Raw genomic sequence first — 15,893 nt, forward strand, 5'->3', positions numbered from 1 at the left:
CAGGGCCCCTTAACTTTGCTCTCGCTCCAGAGGAAACGGCTCCTACCTTTCAGTGGCAGCGGGAGGTTGCAGAATGGCCTCAAGTCAGTTCTCCCCTCTGCCTTCCCCACAGGCCTGCCACATACCACGGGGGAAGCCTAGTCCTCAAGTCTGAGCTGCGTGCCCGCCTGTAGCACAGTATTTTTATCTATGCTCCGTCAGCTGGTCTCCAGCGGCCACTCACTCCATTCCTCCCCACTATCCGCCACTGCTTTACTAAGCGGGGGCCCCCCAGCCCTGGGGGTTACACCGTTGTGCCACTGCAGCCTGCGCCGTTGCTCAGCTGCCTCACAGAGCGCTGATGTGGCGGTCCTCCACCACACCTACACCCGGACCACCTTATAAGACTGCAACCACTATTTCTAGGCTGCTGTACTCGTTGAGAGAGCGTCTGGGGGGCAGAGGGGTTATCTCTCCCCAATGCTGTCATCTAAACTCCTCATGAGGGTGGAAAAGGGGGGCTCAGATCCCGATTCCATCCTGAATTCGGAGAGCAGCCCGGATCAGGCTGTCATTCGCTGCCCTCCCCACCCTTGGTGGCCAGTCTTTAACATTTCTTTTAAAATATGTAACAGCCAAGTACACCATGAAAATGTGGACACGAATATTCATTTCTTGACTTGACTGTACACCTCCAAATCAACACCTATTACGCCCTCACTCCGCCACTCCCTCCAATCGGCAACATCTGTCCAACCACCAAATCTCTTTCCTCAACTCAACACCCACCGATCACAACCTCATTCCTCAGTAACATTACAACACCAATTATGATGCCTATACTCCCCTTCCTAACCTAATACCAGTGTAGTATGTGTATTGAGTGTTGTGTGGTCTGTGAGAAGCCAGGAATGAGACGCTGACAAAGAGGATTCATGGTTGTGGTTATAAACATTTATTTAAATGAAAGGGGTTTGGAAAATGCCTTACTGTCCCTACTCTGAGGTATTTCCCAACCTCAACCAAAACGAAGGGTCTGTCCAATGTCACGATGCCCAAAGCAAACTGTCCTGTGAAGATCTCTGTTCAACCCACAAAATACATTGTATTCAACACAACTTAGATGCGAGTCCCAACTTCGTAGGACACCTGGTGTACTCCCCTGCCAGGTTCTTTTCTACTTCAATTTAACTTTGCTCAGTTTTTACTTTTACTTTACACACTTGCAAATTTGGCTTTGCCTATTATACTCTTCTGCCCGGGCTTTAAATGTGATTCACTTTACACATTTGCGAACTTGGCTTTGTTACATTCACCTCTATCAGTTCTCTTTCGGTAATATTGAGTCTCATATTCTCTTTAATTTCTCTGTCCTTTAACATTCTTTCGAAGCTTTGCCGAAGCGCCCCTGGTTATGACTCACCGGCTTTCTGTGGCGTTCTTCAGTTCCCTCGCAGTAAACCGGAAGCAACCGTTTGGTGTCACGCCTCCACTTCGCAGGCTCACCGGCTTAACCCACCAGCTTTCACGTCCTTGGCGGCTCCCAACCGGTTGCAGAACTCCTCTGTTTGTGTGCGGCGTAGGTGCTGCTCTTTGGTTCCTGCTGACACCAACCAGACTTGCCTCCTTCTTCTGTTGCGTTCCCAGCACAGCAAACAGTCTCCTGCAGCCTTCCTCTTTCTGGTATTTATTTATGTTAATAAACATGAGTTTTAGTCCTTTTCTGTGCATTGCATGTATGATTTTGTGGTCCTGCCCATCAGTCCCATTTGCCTGGGCACTGTGTACTATACTTGCTGTGAGAGTTGTTGACACATTGCGTGTGCGAACCGTACTTGTGGTTGCGGTGATGGGTGTTTTCATTTTGCAAGTGCATCTTACATTTTATGGTTGTGAAAGGTGTTTCCCAATATGTGTGCACCCTGTGTTATCCACTGTGTCCCATTGTGTTTGTGCACCACACTTGTTATTGTAGTGATGGTTGTTCTCCAATCATGTATGTGTTGTAGTTTTATACTGCTGTGATGGATGTTCATTAAGGGGAAATCCATGCATTTTATTGTTGCTATAGATCCTGTTCAGTCCCATTTTGTGGGCATACCATGCAATATTCTGTTATTGATGGGGCTCTGTCAATCCCATTGTGAGTGTACATCATGCAGTATCATGTTATTAATATCATCTCATTGTGTGTGTGCGCTAATATTGTTAAGACTACATTGTTGGCATTTCTGATTGGTAAAATGTTAGTGGCCCCCAAAGATGGCCTGACACAGGGCTTCATCAACCATCTTTAGGCCTTTAGTGCCAAGAAACCATATGGACCCAAAAGTGCGATTGAACCTTAAAATACTTCATGCTCCCTGCTTCCAAAAAGCACTCTTGTCTCCTGGTTAGACTTTGACCCCAAAGAGGAAAACTGCACCTGAGAGTCGTGCCACTGAACTAATTCCGACTGGGTTCCCACAAACACTAATAGTGGTTCTATTAGATTCGGCACCATTTATCTGGAGGTTCTTCAGAAGGCAATAATTCTCAAACCCTCTCAACATTCGCGCTAACCCCAGCTCTGTGTGGGATATAATCTACCATCTGCGTCATTATTAAACAATAAGCCTGAGCCGGCAGGTTATCGCTGTGTCCGGTAATGTCCTAAAGCCCATAGTTACAGGCCCGCACCATTACCTGATGTCATGGTGGCTTGTCGCAGATCGGGAGCGGATGCGCCGGGAACAGTAGTGTTCACTGTGCACCCACTCCCGACCAGGACTGTCGGCAGGCCCTGGCCTCCGTTATAAAGGAGAAGGTAAGTGGAGTGGCAGGGGAAGGGAGATGGCGGCCACCAGCCCTGAGGAGGCTGAGTGGTGGGATTACCGTATGGTAATGTCCCTGGTCTGAGCCTCGCCATTGGCTGGGAGGACAAAGCCACACCCCTACTAGGTACTGATACAACAAAAAAGTGAAAATAGTGAGTGCCATGAAATTCCCTATCAATGGGAAACTCCTGTGTTGCTTGTTCATCTGGGCCAAATCTTACCCATTCTTAGAGCTTTTCATGAGGAGCTCAATGAAGTTCATTCTGACTATTCAAGGGCTTTCCTTGCCAACACCTCCCAAAGCAGAGCAGATTGACAGAGTCAAACATGACTTCAGATCTACGAACCCTAGAAAAAGAGCACTTGCCAAGGTGGACAGATTTCATGAGAAGCAGCATGAGACCCATGCCTTATTCTATGGTCCCACACCCTTGTTGAAAGCCACTCCCAACAACTGAGATTAGAGTCACTCCTTCACTGACAGCTGAAGGTGGTTCACCAGTCATACATAATATCTTGGCCAGCATAACCAACAAAGAGACAGTGCTGTAATTAGGAGAGTCCCTGTACGTTGCTCAATTTGTGGGAGTATTTGCCAGGACAGACCCCACAGAATAATTTCTAAACACCAGCACTTATTGTCTCACTCAGTAAAATTAGGATGTTTTGTTTTGACAACATATTTAACTGTCAACACTGTGACGGAACATCAATGGTTGGAACACTTTACAGCATTATATGCTCTCCCCAAGAATCATCCCTCTACAACAGCCATTATCATCCCAACCAATCTTCACATGCCTTTTACCGAAGAGTCAGAAAGAGAAAGATAGGTCAACTACCCCTTCTTATAGTCCCTGAGTTTCAACAGATCAAGTCAATCACAATCTGAATAGTTCACAAATTGTTTAGACCACCATTCGATTATTGATAACTACCATTTTCATTTATTTTAGTACATATTATGCAACATTAAAAAAGCCTTCAAAGAAGGTCCTATGCATATTAGCCTAATAACAAAACCTGTGCTAAAGCACTTACACTCTTAAAGGTGTCAATGCACCATAATATCCAGATTAGTCTCTCACTAGAATGTGATATGTCCTCCTCAATTGCTACATATAGGTGCCTCAAACAGGGCTGCACACTAGCCTCAGCCCTCTTTAATTTTTGTATTGCTGATGTAAGAGACCAACTAAGCAAAGTAATATCAGACTCTCCAAAGTTAGGCTCCAATACCATTCATTGGCTTTTATATGCGGATGATATGGTTTTATTTGCAAAGACACCTAAAGGGCTACACAATCAGCTAAATGCCATAAATGAATATGTGCATGATAATCAACTAGCTAAAAACCTTGCAAAACTAAGTTTCTACGATGTGGGAAACCCAAGAATGACTGCATCCCATTTCATTGGCACCTAAATGACATAAAATTAGAAGTAATTAATGAATATCGTTATTTAGGGATAAACATCAAAGATCATCCACAGGATCTCCCCTACATCAATGAAATCAACACAAAAATAGCAATAGCCATATCGCAAGCTCTCATAAATGCCAAATATGGTATATTTTCAATCGCACCACTCATTTACATTTTATAGCCAAAAAGTGGTTCCCATAATATATGGAGCGGAGACTAAATTTTGGGCAGCAGAGGCCCTTTGGCTTAGGATAGAGGGTCGCTTCTGGAAGCGGGTCCTATCACTACCGCCTGGCCAGTCAACCTATAGTCATCATTAGGCATGAATTAGGACTAATACCACTCCATGGAGCCTATGTTTGGAAGCTTTGCTCCCTATATAGAAAATGTCTTCTGCCTAATCAACAAGGCACAGTGCTACATATTTTATCTCAATATGTGAAGACATCCAATCACAAATTTCTAATTACATGGAGAACTGAAATTACAACTACACTAGAGGCTGTAGGTATCTCCAGTGAACTTGTATTGTCTAACCTTGTGCAATCCAAACAAAAGATCTGGCAACAGGACTGGATTAATACCCGGCAGGTTTGTCTCCCATACAGAGACTTCAAAAACAATCCTTGGCCCCATAAAACGTTTCAGTTCACATAGTCTTATCACCTTAAATTTCCAGCACCATTCCACGAACAGACCTGTCTGCAGTTCAGATTAAACCTATGGCTAACTAATGAAGTGTTAGCAAGATGGAGAAAAAAAATTGCCCAAGCGGCCAATATATGTCAGTTTTCTGATGAAAGTGCCCAACCTTAAACATTAAGACACTTGCTGGTCGATTGGCCTACTTTAGTTTCTGCACACAATGTGTATCTGAGAAAGTATTTGAAAATGTTAGTTATTGACTCGGATGTGTTTTGACAGCACAAGTTGTGTGCAATGCGAACCTCAACAAGAATTGCAATTGTACAATTTTTACTTTCACTAAATGTCAAGCAGTATGTCTGAATTGTTATATTTTAAATTGTTACCTTCCGTTTGCATTTGTACAAGAGTCTATATGAATTTGTTGTAATTTCTTGTGAGATAGCATGATTTTAGGTTTTTCAACTATTTTATTTTTTTGTCTAATCTTGATATGAGTGTTGTTTAGAAATGTTTACATTAATTGTCCTTTTTTCTAAATGAGAAAAATGTGATACTACTTTTGTTGTTTTTCTAACCATAATGTATAAATAACAAAACAAATGGAAAAGTTGATGTTTATCTCAACTATATCAATAAACATTTTTTTTTAAAATGCACACATGCAAATGTGATGGGCAATGCCGTACAGATTGACACAAGAGGTGTATTACAACTGAATTTCATCCTTGTTTTAAATTTATGTAAGGAGCCAGGCGGCCTTAGTTATGATATGAAATGATTGGTTATTTATAACGCGCCTAATACCCAGAGGTTTCTAAGCACAGACGCGGGGATCGAACCTGTGTTGCTCCGTGTCATCTTGCTTCCAAGGCAAGCACTTTGCCCATGAGCTATTCTCCCGGGACACTGTTGCAATTTCACAACTTTAACCTTTGCAATCTTGTATCCATTAATTTCAGATTAAAGCACTACTGATAGCCCGCCCAGTCAATGTCTTATCAATCACTACCAACGGCAGATTGGGAGCAGGGGTTCACTGCAAATATACGATGGGAACCTCCAAGTTGTCTAGTCCCTGTGCCTTTCACACCTAGTATGTGTGGATTTCCTCAGAGGCAGCATTCTTTAAAGTTAGGATGTATCTCTACACTGATTTGAGCTAGAGTCTAACCCTAGGGCACAACCCTTCTACTAGGACTTAACTTTTCTTTTTTTTATCCTGGCTTTGCTTTTTGGGGATTGGCCCTCCCCTGCAGGGCATTCAAACTTTTAAGAAAGTGGGACACCATGACCTTGTGGCCGGTTTCAGGATCAACGTGTGAAGTGTAACTCGTGAATATTTGTGAGTCTCCCTAAATAACCGGGGGCATCCTGACAAAATGTGTGCATCACTTTTAAAAAAGGCTTGTTTTGGCCTATTTTATTGTATTCTATATTATTTGTATTTATTTCCATTTATAAAGCGCACAAACTGAACTCTGGCAGCAAGGCACTGTTACAGAATATTCACTTGGATACAGGTGAATATAGGTACAGTGTTTTAGGTGCAGGTTCAACGGTTAGGCACAAAGCCCCTAGCTACCTTAACAATACAATAAAGAAAAAACGACTAGCAGAGTACTCAGATCGAATAATAAGGCACTATTAGAAATTCCGCACCATGAAAGTACCAAAGCAGGAGGGAGCAGCTTTAGAGTTCTGGCTCCCACCCTGTGGAATTCCCTACTGCTCGAATCAAAAATGAAGAAAACATTGCAAGCTTAAAAAAATCACTGAAGACATGGTTGTTTAACAAATACTGATTGACTAGGCCCTCCCACCTCCACTTCCCAATACAGATTCACCCTTTGACTAAACAACTAGCCATGGACTATGCAGGACCTCACTTGGAACTATTTGTGTTTTTTCTGTTTTAAAATTGTAACTACACAGTTTTTGCCTTACCCTTATTCTAATTGTTACTGTAACATTGTACAAGAAATTTTCTAAACTGTCTGTAACCTTGCTGTGATACCCAAGGGTCTGGGCGTGTAACAAATGAAATAAATAAAATAAACATACAATACGCATGTTCCATGGTTACAGGGGAACAGCGGAGCGGGTGGGATCTACTTGAATAGTTTGGTTTTAAGTGTCTTTCTGAAAGCCATGAGAGAAGTGTCTGTTCTAAGTTTGAGTGGTAGTGAGTTCCAGGATTTTGGTGCTAATACTTCAAAACTGGACCCCCGGCTTTGGCTCTGTTAAAGGCAGGAATTGTGAGTTAGTGTGAGTATATGTCACGTTTAGGTCTGAGTGTTTGAACTTGGTTTATTCGTTCCACTAGGTAGGTGGGTGCTGATTGAGATAGGCATCTGTGAGTGATTGAGAGTGTCTTGAACAGTATGCACTCTTTGATCGGGAGCCAGTAGGCCTCTTGTCTTGCCTGAGAGATGTGCTCTCTCCTGGGGATACTGAGAATTGCTTGAATCACATTGTTTTGTGCAATTTGTAATCTGTTAATGTTTTTGGCAGATGTGCCAAGTAGGAGGACATTACAGTAGTCCAATTTTGCACCTATGGTAGCTCTAGCAATGTTGAGGCAATTCTTGGCAGAGAAGTGGGGCTTTACTGCATTGATAATTTGTAGTTGTAAGTGCTGCTGAGGAGGAAATATAGCTAACTTGTCTAACCATAGACAAGGCTGAGTCCAGGAAAACTCAGAGTTTTTACAACAGCCGAGACTGTGATTACAGTGTTCTCTATTTTGAAGTTGAAATAGTTGCGGTCTAGTTTTTTTTAGGGTCTCCTTGGGGCCAACCAGTAACATTTCTGTTTTGTCCCCATTGAGACAGAGGCCATTTGCTGCCATCCATGCCTGGATAATCGCATATGTGTTTTTTAGGGATTTGAGGTCCTGCTCAAAGTCACCAGATAGTGGGAGAAGAATTTGTGTATCACCGGTATAATTGGTGAACGTTGTTATGCTGAATTATTCTAGGTCATTGAATAGTGGTAGCGTGAAGAGGCTATAGAGCGTAGGGGAGGTGCATGAACCTTGCGGTACACCACAACCAATGGGGGATGGAGTGGCTGATGCCTGGTCTGAGAAGACCCTCATAGCTCAGCCCTCCAGGAAGGATGTTATCCATGTGGTGGCCTCATGGTAGAAGTGGGCAGAGTCTGTCAGGTGTTTCGCTAAGATCTTGTGGTTCACCAAGCCGAACGCTGACTACGGGTCGGGGAGCAGAAGAAGTGCAGATTTGCCCATGTCCATGTTTTCTAGTAGTTGATTTTTCAATGCCATGCCGGGGACGAAAACCAGATTGCCTTTTTCCCAAAATGATGTGCAATTCCAGGAAGGACTGGATCTGCAAATATGCATCCTTGTCAAGAATTTTCAACAGGAATGGCACAGTGGTGACAGGCCTATAGTTGTTTGGGGTGTAAGGGTCCAGTGTGGGCTTTTTTAGCAGTGGCCGGACCCATGCTTCCTTCAGGGAAGAGGGTACCGTGCCAAAGGCGAACAATGCATTAAAAAAGCCTGTAATGAAGGGAGCTAGTGCTACAGCACAGTCTTTGATTATGCTGGACAGATGTCACCTTTGCATAGTGATGGTTTTATATGCTTCATGATTAGTATGACTTCAGGAATGGTTACTTTTCTAAAGGTAAAAGGCGGCGGGGGCTTAGTCAAGAAGGTTAGGGGGATCTAGTTCAGAAACAGTGTGTTGGGGGGCAACCTTTGGCAGGTTGTTGAAATTGGCTTGAATTTTTTCTTGGAATAAATTGATTTTGCCCAGCACAGCGTGTTGGATGTCGTTACACCATTTCTCATCCTTTACGGTTTGATGTGTGGACGTGGGGGGGACAACCAGCTCATTGAAGATGGTAAACAGTTCCTTGGATTGGGATTTAGCTTTGTCAATTCTGATGTTATATGCAGCAGCTTTCGCTGTGGCGATGGTGTTTTTATATTGCTTGGTAATTGAAAGGTAGGAGTCACGTGTGGAGGTGGAGGGGTAGGATTGCCATTTGTTCAGGGCTTGCCTTTTGAGTACTTTTAAGTTAAGAAGGTCTTGATTATACCAGGAATTGTTGTGTTTGATACTTTTTGTTCTTGATTTTTTGAGAATGGTGTTGTAGAGATTGACCAATTCAGTGGGGTTGTTGCAAAGTGGTAGTGCTAGTGCTTCTAAGAGGGGGAGAATTCTGTCTTTGGTGAGCAGTTTTTTTTTACCTAGCCATGGCGGCTGGCATAGGAGGGTTCTGTTGGGTTGCAACTCTTGAGGGTATGTGGTAATGGATGAGATAGTGGTGAGTCCATGACGTTGTACAACATTAATAACGGTACAGCATATGTATGCGTGAGAGAAAACTAATAAAAACTAGGAAGATAGGAGATGTTTTTTAAGGTGAGTTTGGCTGGAACACAGAGTAGGAGGGGAGAGAACAAAGAGCCAATGGGAGCGCATTTCAGTGGAGGGGGCTAGGAGAGTAAAGGATCAGAAGTGGCACTGCGTACGGGGGGGGTACAGTAAGAAGAAAAATAAATTTTGAGCAAAGTGAACTAGTAGGAGAGTAGAAATGTACAAGTGAGGAGAAATAGGCGGGAAAGATTTAATACAGATTTGAATACGAGGCACATAAAATTAAACTTAAGCCGAGAGTTTAAAGAAAGCTAGCGGAAAGAGCAGGAGTGATCGAGTCACAGGTGGACAAAGAAAACAAAAGACAGATAGAAGAGTTATAGATACATTTGAGTGGGTATAGGAGGTAGGCAGGAAAACCAAAGAGCAAGGAGTAGCATTAGAAGAGTGAAGAAAAAATGAGGGAGGAAATTAGTAGTTGGGTAGCATGAGAGGAAAGGCAGGGACTTGCTTTGCGAATATTAAAAAGGTGTGCTCTGCGGGAAGGAGAGAGGAGATGTATTAAGTAAAGGAAAGAGTAGAGTGCAAGTAAACACCAAGATTACAGGTGGCAGAGGATATTGGTATGTGAGAGGGAGGAACAGCGATAGAAACTTAGGAGCGGGATAAAAGAGGCAGGAAAGAAAAGAACCTCTGTTTTGGAGGAATTTAAAACCAAGTAGTGATTGACCATCCAGGATTGAATGGCCAATAGACAGGAAGAAATGGTAGCATGAATCTGGGATGAGAAGCAAGAGAAGGATAGAAAGAGCTATGTTGTCCGCATAGAAGTGGTGGGAAAGACCGAAAGAGAGAGATGAGGGCAGCAAGAGGACAAGTGTAAAGTGAGAAGAGGAGGGAAGCAAGGACAGAGCCTTGGAGGACCCAGTGAGAGAGAGGGAGAGATGGAGAAACATTCCCAGCCCAGGTTACAGAATCGGTGCGATTATCCAGATATGATTTAGACTGGGTAAATGCAGGACCAGAGAAACCCAGAGAAAGAGAAGAAAGAAGAAGAGTGATCAACAGTATCAAAGGCTGCTGATAGATCAAAGATAATTAGAAGAGAAGAGTGTTTAGTGTAGCGTGCAGAGAAAAGAGTCACAAACAGGACTTAAATATTGTGCAATCTGTGTTAGCTCCCAAGGGAGCAGATGGACCTTGTATGGTGGAGTACAGTTTCTGAATCCATGTCTAAAATTGATTTGTATATCTTAGTATACCTCCTACGTCTCGTCCCCTTTCCTCCATACTTTTGGGACATTCTGTCCTGTGCACTTTTTGTAAAAAAGCATCAAATTGAAAAATGTGTCCTCCTTCTCTTTTTACGCAGGGTACAGCATGCAGCCATAACCCCGCCTTCCATAGCTCTGCCCTGTGCATCACCCTTCAGTCCTTTTCTCCGCACGGTCGGGCTGGCCACACTTGCATCATCGGGAAGACCTTTTTATTTTCCCGTTGTCCTTCTCTCCTGCTCCGGTTCTGCGGTCGCGTAGTCCTCCATCTATGCCGGACATTTTGGGATTTGTCGCTTGTTCCTCTTGCGGATGTCGTTTTGCTTGGCTGGATCCCCATTCTCTCTGTTTGGAGTGGCTGGGACCGGATCACCGTTTGGACTCGTGTTTCTAATGCAACTCCCTTTCAGTCCGGGCACCTCAGCATCATCTTCGTTGGTGGGAGGAGATCTTCCAGAGAGTTCCTTCATCGCATTTTCAACTCATCGACAGAAAGAAAAGACACCCTGTAAATTCCTTACTTTTCAGGGCACCCCGGCCGGCGGACTCTTTCCCGGGGTCCTCCAGGTGCGGGAGGGGCTTCAAAAGCTCTGCTACCAGGGTTTCTCCTGAGGTGCCTCGCAGGCCTAATAGTCGTACCAGGGTTTTCTCCAATGGTTCCCGCGAGGGGCCTGCCAATACCTCATCACGATCCGAGGTTCACCAATCGGGTGCTAATAGCCAGCATAGTCATGCTGAGGTGTTGGGTACCGGAGTTCGCTGCGAGGTCTCCTTGTTTGGAGCTTCCCACACAGACACTGGGGTGCGCCCACTGGGGTTGAGGCCTCAGTTGAGGCTTTCTGTACCGAACCACGGTTCGATGCCCCTCTAGGGGGAGCTATAAAGACCAGACTCTGTTCCAAGGTGCTCTGCAGAGGATCCTTGTATCAAGTCTAAAGTTTCAATCAAGTCCCCTGACCAGTCTGTGGAGTCATCTGGCTCATCTCCATGTGACACAGTTCTCCTCAGATGCTCACAAAATGGCGGGCCTTCCTGTGTGGTCTACGGTGGCCATTTTGGATACTTCCCTCAACCCCACGCTATCGACGGCGGGTGCTGGGAATCTTTTTTTTGCTGGACAACCTTTTCCACGTGACAGTGTGACTCCGTTCCGCCCTTCTTATGATTGGCGTGCTCGGATGCCACTACCACATTCAGTCTTGCTTCCTCTTACATCCGCCCCATTGGTCTATGTGGACCCGGTTGGTGGCGGGCCCTTTTGGCAGCCCTCCTCACTACGTTCAAGGGGTTATGCCCCTCATGAGCCGCCTCTGCCCATTCCAGTGCCTGAGGTCTCGGTAAAGGAGGCCTTTTTTGGGAAATGTCATAGTCTTATGAACTCTGATCCCATGAGGGAGTACTTTAAAGGACTCTTTAGGGAAATCTGCCCTTGGGTGCCGCATCCTGCCCCGACAGTTCTGGTCACAGTACCTGTCGCCCCGGCAGCGACACTGGCTCTGCCTCCCTTGGCCCTGGTTGACAAGACTCCAGCAGAGCGAGACGTCAATTTGACACCGATTGCATCGCAGCCGATGGATCCGGATGCACTAGATGACCCTCGGGCATATCAGGATAGTGAGGACCAGCCCCGCTCTGTCCTAGCATTCCACAACCGGGTACTGGATATGATGTCACTCCTTGGCATACCAGTACCTGAGGCACCCACTCCACAGGAAGGAAGGGGTGCTTCCGGGGGCGCTAACCTGGTCTCCACAGGAACGCACCGGCCTGTTCCTTCAGAGGGACGTCCTGGCCGAGGCCCGCAAGGTCTGGGATAAAGCCCACACTGGGCTGCACATAAATAAAAGAATTGACGCCCATTACAGGCTTCACATCTCTGAGGAAGTAGCCTTGGCGTCATGCCCGCTCCCGTCCTCAATGGTGGTAGCGGCCGCCACTCTGCAATCCAAGCCGGCGTCTACGACCTTCGCAGCTGCGTCTCAGGTTCTGGCCAAGGAGGACAAGTTGCTTGACTCCGTGGTCAAGTAGATTTTTTCCAACTCTGCACTGTAATTGCGTCAGGCTAACGCAGAGCTCATTTTGGCGGTGGCGAATATGAAACTGTGGAGGGCTTTGGCTGACTTCCAGTAGTTCATTCCTGTTGACAGGCTGGAAGACTTTAAAGGCAGTTTATCAGATGCCAGGGTTTTGGCACAGGATATGCTAGAGCCTGCTGCGCACCATGTTGACACCTTAGATCGAGGCCTCATGCTGGGGGTGGACACCTCTCGTCAAGCCTGGCTTCATGCAACAACGTTTTCGAAGGAGGTCCAAGATAAAGTTCTGGAGATGCCTTTTGATGGCAAAGTTCTGTTTCATTCTTCAACGGATGACGAGCTTACAAAGACTAAGGCGAGCATGCAAATTGCCAAGTCTCTGTCGGTGCTAGTGAAGCCCCCAGTCAAGGCTCAGGGATCTGGATCCCAGTCTCTGTCCTCCTCAGGCTTCATAGGGTTCCAGGACCGCAGGTCTCGTAGGACTGATCCGCCGAGAGGTAACTCTTGTCGGAGACAGCAACAAGGTTGTTTTTTCTTTCGGCCTTCAGCCTCCACTTCAGGGACAGGTAGTCACTCTGCTGAAAAGTCTGCAAAATGATATTTTTGGCGCTCGCACAGGACTCCGGTGGGAGGACGAATCTCATCTCATCTGGAGGTGTGGTAAACCATCACAGAAGACCAGTGGGTTTTGTCCATTGCTCGGGCAGGCTTCCGCTTGCCCCTACCCCACCCTTCAATCCTCCCTTTCAGCAGTCGGGGACACCCTCCCTCAGAGCCGTGGTCCAGAAGCTTCTGGATCTCAAGGCTGTGGAACCTGTTCCCCTAGTGGAACGAGGGGAGGGCTTCTACTCTCGTCTGTTTACGGTGCCCAAACCCAACCAGTCTGGCCTGCGCATCATTCTAGATCTTTTCCAAGAAAAATTCAAGATGATCACACCCTGCCAAATAAAGTTCTCTCTTCAGAAGGGCGACTGGCTCAGCCTTGTGGACCTTCAGGAAGCGTGTATGCATATCCTGATATGGCGCCCGCATCGGAAATATCTGCGGTTCTCCCTGGGAAAGGAGCACTTCCAATTCCGAGTGCTCCCTTTTGGTCTCAGCTCCGCGCTGCGTGTCTTCACGAAGATGATGTTTGTCATTGCGGTATTTCTACAGCTAAAGGGTATTCATGTGTATCCATATTTGGGCGTCTGGGTTCTGCGCAGTCCTTGCCCAGTGAAAGCCTCAAGAAATCTTTAGTCTCTCCTTCAGCTCCTGTTTGGTCTTGGGCTGTCAGTGAACTGTTGCAAATCCTCCATGACGATCTCGCAGGACCTGATATTCCTGGGTTTCCGGTGGAACGCGATTGACTGCAAAGTGTACTTGACTGTGGACAGGATGGCGGATCTGTTAACCACGTGTCAAGTTTTCATTCAGTCAGAGAGCATGTCGGCCTGGTGGTTCGAGAGGCTTCTAGGCCTCATGGCCTTGTGCGTGCTTGCGCTCCCCTTGCTCGTCTCAAAATGCAACTCACGCAGATGGCTCTTCAGTGTTGCTGGCTTCAGGCAGTGGACCCGGACACCAAAATGATTCCTGTCCCACCCTGCATGATGACAGATCTCCTATGGTGGTCATCTTCCAGAAATCTATCTGCGGGTGCTTCTTTTCAGGAGCCCTCCCCTCAAGTGACCATTACGAAGGACTCCTCCCTTATTGGGTGGGGTGCGACGATGGATCATCTTCAGGTTTTCGACCTCTGGTCACCACAGGAAAGACAATTTCACATAAATAATCTGGAGCTTCTGACGATTTTCCTGGTGCTCAAAGCTTTCAAGCCAGTGATTGTGAACAAAGTGGTCTGCATCCTGACGGACAATGCAGTATCCATGTTTTACATTAACAAGCAGGGAGGTACCAGGTCACCTTCCCTTGTGGATCTAGCCATTAAAATTTGGGAATGGGCCATTCAGCAGTGTTTGGCTCCTGGTGGTGCACATTCCGGGCCAACTTAATGTGACTGCAGACTCTCTCAGCCGACGAGCGGTGGTCAGCTACGAGTGGGAACTAAACACAGAGATTCTCTCCAACCTTTTTCTCCATTGGGGCACTCCAGAAGTGGACCTCTTTGCGACGTCGTCAAACAGGAAACTTCCTCTTTATGCTTCCAGGAACGGGCTCGGAGCTTCTTCCCTGGGGGATGCTCTCAAGCTTCCGTGGCACGCCTCTTCCTCTGATTCACTGGGTGCTATGCAAGCTCAGGAACGTGAAAAATTGCACTCTCCTGTTCATAGCCCCTTGGTGGCCAGCCAGATTCTGGTTTTCGGAGCTTCAATATCTGTCAGTCTGCTCGCCGATCAGGCTTCCGCTGATTCCCAACCTGCTTCACCAGAGCAATCAGCAGATGTGGCACCACTCCCCACAATCATTCAGCTTGGCGGCCTGGTGCCTGAGTTCAAATCTTTAGAAAATTTCAACTTGTCTGCGGATAATATGCGTGTTATCCAGGCGGCTAGAAAACCTTTGACAAGGTCCCAGTAGAGGAGCAAATGGCTCTGGTTCTGTCACTTTAGCTAAGCAGCTGGACCCTAGCGAAACTAACATTGACAAGGTCCTGTAATTCGTTTCTCATCTGGCAACTTCAGGCATACATGTCTTGTATTGTAGGACTTATTTGTCGGCTATCGCCGCTTACCTGTCCATGGACTCCTGCTCTTTTTCATTGACAAACCCTGTCATTAAAAGACACTATGCAGGCCTATTGCATCTTTATCCACCTGTGCGCTACCCGCATCCAAAGTGGGGATTGAATGTGGTCCTCACTGCTTTATGCCATAAACCTTTTGAGCCCTTGGCTACTGTGGACTTGAAGTTCCTTTCGTGGAAAATGGCTTTTTTGATTGCGGTGACTTCGGCAAGGCATGTAAGCGAACTTCGGGCCTTGTCTGTAGAACATCCATTCCTCACCTTTCACAAGGATAAGGTTGTCCTCCGGACTAATCCTTCTTTCCTTCCAAAGGTGGTATCCGATTTTCATCTGAACCAGTCTATTTCCTTACCCGTTTTCTTTCCAGTCCCGGCCTCAGATGCTGAGAGGGTATTGCATAATTTGGATGTCGGATGTTTTAATTGGACAGAACGTCTAAACTTAGGAGCTCTTTCCAGCTTTTTGTGACCTTCGGAGATCCGAAAGGAACGCCGGCCTCGAAAGCAACTATCTACCGATGGATTGCTTCCTGTATTTCAGAGGCGTATACTGCTCAGGGCCTTCAGCGTCCAAAGTGAATTCATGCCCATCTGGTGCGGGGCAAGGCAGCTGCCGTTGCCTTCCAGAAATGTTCCCTGGAAAACCATTGCCGGAGCAGCTATGTGGGTTTCCCCATCAGCTTTT

The 15,893-nt window shown here is 46.2% G+C and overlaps 1 protein-coding gene across 4 annotated transcripts in view; it reads left to right on the top strand.

Moving 5' to 3' along the window:
* The window catches only part of SEC31B (SEC31 homolog B, COPII coat complex component), a 2,991,081-nt gene that overhangs the window by 1,896,788 nt on the left and 1,078,400 nt on the right, over nt 1-15,893 (top strand). The window lies entirely within an intron of this gene.

The sequence above is a fragment of the Ambystoma mexicanum genome, chromosome 8, assembly GCF_040938575.1.
Source record: "Ambystoma mexicanum isolate Mex_15411 chromosome 8, UKY_AmexF1_1, whole genome shotgun sequence".
In the NCBI taxonomy this organism is placed as follows: Eukaryota; Metazoa; Chordata; class Amphibia; order Caudata; family Ambystomatidae; genus Ambystoma; species Ambystoma mexicanum.